Consider the following 3,247-nt stretch of genomic DNA (forward strand, 5'->3'; position numbering starts at 1 on the left):
GATCCTGTCACCCAGGTAGTGAGCACAGTACCCAATAGATAGTTTTTCAGCCCTTGCCTCTCTTTCCTCCCTCCATCATCTAGAAATCTCCGTGTGTATTCCCATCTTTATGTCTATGTGTACCCAATGTTTAGCTCCCACTTACAAGTGAGAACAAATGGCATTTGGTTTTCTGTTTCTCTGTTAATTTGTTTAGGATAATGGCCTCCAGCCATATCGATGTTTCTGCAAAAGACATTATTTTGTTCTTTTTATGGCTGTGTAGTATTCTATGGTATATGTGTACCAGCTTATCCTTTTCCAGTCCACTGTTGATGGGTACCCAGGTTAATTTCATGTCTTTGCTATTGTGAATAGTGCTGTGATGAACATACGAGTACATGTATCTTTTTGATAGAACTATTTATTTTCCTTTCGGTATATACCCAGTAATGGGATTGCTAGCTTAAATGGTAGTGCTGTTTTAAGTTCTTTGGGAAATCTCTAAACTTTGAGAATCACCAATTTCCACATGGCTGAACCGATTTATATTCTCACCAACAGTGTATGTTTTCACTTCTCTCCACAGCCTTGCTAGGATATGTTATTTTTTGATTGTTAATAGCAGCCATTCTGGCTCTCTGCTTCTCCTGTTCAACAGACAGCTACATCTTGTGTAATGCCAGCCACATCCCTGAGACGCTATGGAGAAAGTGAAGGGTGGAGTAAATGAGTTTGTCTGTATTAGACACCAGGTCTTCAGGGCTGCTTTTAACTCTGGCAAAGTAGATTTTGTCATGATCAATGACTACTTCATTGACCTCAACCACATGGTATTTACATGTTCTAATATGATTCCACCCATGACGAGTTCCACAGCACCATCAAGGCTGTGGATTTCCATTGTCATCAATGGAAATCCCATTACCATCTTCCAGTAGTGAGATCCTACCAAAATCAAACTGGGTGATGCCAACAGTGATTATGTCGTAGAGTCTACCATTATCTTCACTACCATGGAGAAGGCTGGAGCTCACTTAGAGGGGAGAATCAAAACAGTCATCATCTCTGGCGCTTCTGCTGATGCCCCCATGTTTGTGATGGGCATGAACCATAAGAAATACAAAAAAAGCCTCAAGATTGTCAGCAATGCCTCCTACACTACCAACTGCTTAGCCTCCCTGGCCAAGGTCATCCATGACAACTTTGGCATTATGGACGGACTCATGACCACAGTCTATGGCCTTCGCTGCCAAACTGCCACACCCGGAAGACTATGGATGGACCTTCTGGGAAACTGTGGCGTGATGGCCTTGGGGGTCTCCAGAACATCATCCCTGCATCTAGTGGCCCTGCCAAGGCTGTGTGCAAGGTCATCCCTGAGCAGAATGGGAAGCTCACTGGCATGGCCTTCCATGTCCCTATCACCAATGTGTCAGTCATGGATCTGACTTGCTGTCTGGAGAAAGATTTCAAATATGATTACATCAAGAAGGTGAAGCAGGCATCAGAGGGCCCCCTCAAGAGCATCTGGGCTACACTTAGCACCAGATTGTCTTCTCCAGCTTTAACAATGACACCCACTCTTCCATCTTCCATGCTGGGGCCAGCATCACCTTTGAAAACCACTATACCAAGCTCATTTCCTGGTATGACCATGATTTTGGCTATAGCAACAGGGTGGTGAAACTCATGGTCTACATGACCTCCAAGGAATAAGAACCTCCAGGCCACCAGCCCCAGCAAGATCTCCAGAGGAAGAGAGAGGCCCTCAATCCCGCACCACACTGAGAATCTCCCTTGCCACAGTTTCCATGTCATACCTTCTAAAGAGAGAGGGGCCTAGGGAATCATACTTTGTTGTGTACCATCAATAAAGTCCCTGTTCTGAAAATAAAATAGCCATTTTGACTTATGTGAGATTGGTTTTGATTTGCATTTCTCTGATTAGTGATATTGACATTTTTTCCTATGTTTGTTGGCCACTTGTATGCCTTTTTTTGAGAAGTGCCTATTCATGTCCTTTGCCCACTTTTTAATGGGATTATTTGTTTTTTGCTTGTTAAATTGTTTGAGTTCCTCATAGACTCTGGAAACTGGACTTTTACTGGGTGTATAGTTTGTGAATATTTTCTCCCTTTCTGTAGGTTGTGTGTTTACTCTTTTTTTTAATATAGTTTCTCTTGCTGTGCAGAAGCTCTTTAGTTTAATTAGGTCCTACTTGTCAATTTTTGTTTTTGTTGCAATCGCTTTTGAGGACTCAGTCATAAATTCTTCCTCTAGGCCAATGTCCAGAACGATATTTCCTAGGTTTTCTTATAAGATTTTTATAGTTTTACATCTCACATGTAAATCTTAAATACATCTTGAGTTAATTTTTTATATGGTAAAAGTTAGGGATCCATTTTCTTCTGCATATGGCTAGCGAGTTAACCCAGCACCATTTATTGAATAGTAGGTCCTTTCCCCAGTGCTTGTTTTTGTCAACTTTGTCAAGGATCAGATGGGTATAAGTGAACAACTTTATTTCTCTTCCATTGGTCTATGTATCTGTTTCTGTATCAGTATCATGCTGTTTTGGTTACTGTAGCCTTATAGTATAGTTTGAAGTTGGGTAATGTGATGGCTCTGGCTTTCTTTTTGCTTAGGATTGCTTTGGTTATTCAGGCTCTTTTTTGAGTCTATATGAAATTGAGAATAGTTTTGTTCCCTAATTCTGTGAAGAATGATGTTGGTAGTTTGATAAGAATTGCATTGATTCTGTAGATTGCTTTGAGCAGTATTGCCACTTTAATGATCTTGAGTGTTCTGATTGATGAACATAGAGTGTTTTTCCATTTATTTGTGTCATCAATAATTCCTTCCAGCAGTGTTTTGTATTTCTCCTTGTTGAGAAGTTCCACCTCCTTGGTTAGATGTAATCCTAGGTATTTTATTTTTTTGTGGCTATTGTAAATGGGTTGTGTTCTTGATTTGCCTCTTAGCTTGAACTTTATTGGTGTATAGAAATGTTACTGAGTTTTGTACATTGATTTTGTATCCTGAAACGTTACTGAAGTCATTTATCAGTTCTAGGAAACTTTTGGTGGTATAATTCCATAGATTTTGCAAAATAATGTGCATGTATATGATCTCATTTAATCTTTGCAACCACATGAATTAGGTATTGTTATATTCGTTTTGCCAGTAAGAAAATTTATGTTCAGAAAAGTAGATAATTTATTTGTGATCACAGAACCAGTAAGAAGCAGAACTAGAAGTAGAACCT

At 39.8% G+C, this 3,247-nt stretch overlaps 1 pseudogene; it reads left to right on the forward strand.

The window, feature by feature from the left end:
* Window positions 1–802: 802 nt before the first annotated feature.
* Window positions 803–1,698, forward strand: LOC116475439 (glyceraldehyde-3-phosphate dehydrogenase-like; annotated as a pseudogene).
* Window positions 1,699–3,247: the final 1,549 nt, after the last annotated feature.

The sequence above is a fragment of the Hylobates moloch genome, unplaced genomic scaffold (assembly GCF_009828535.3).
Source record: "Hylobates moloch isolate HMO894 unplaced genomic scaffold, HMol_V3 SCAFFOLD_10, whole genome shotgun sequence".
Lineage (NCBI taxonomy): Eukaryota > Metazoa > Chordata > Mammalia > Primates > Hylobatidae > Hylobates > Hylobates moloch.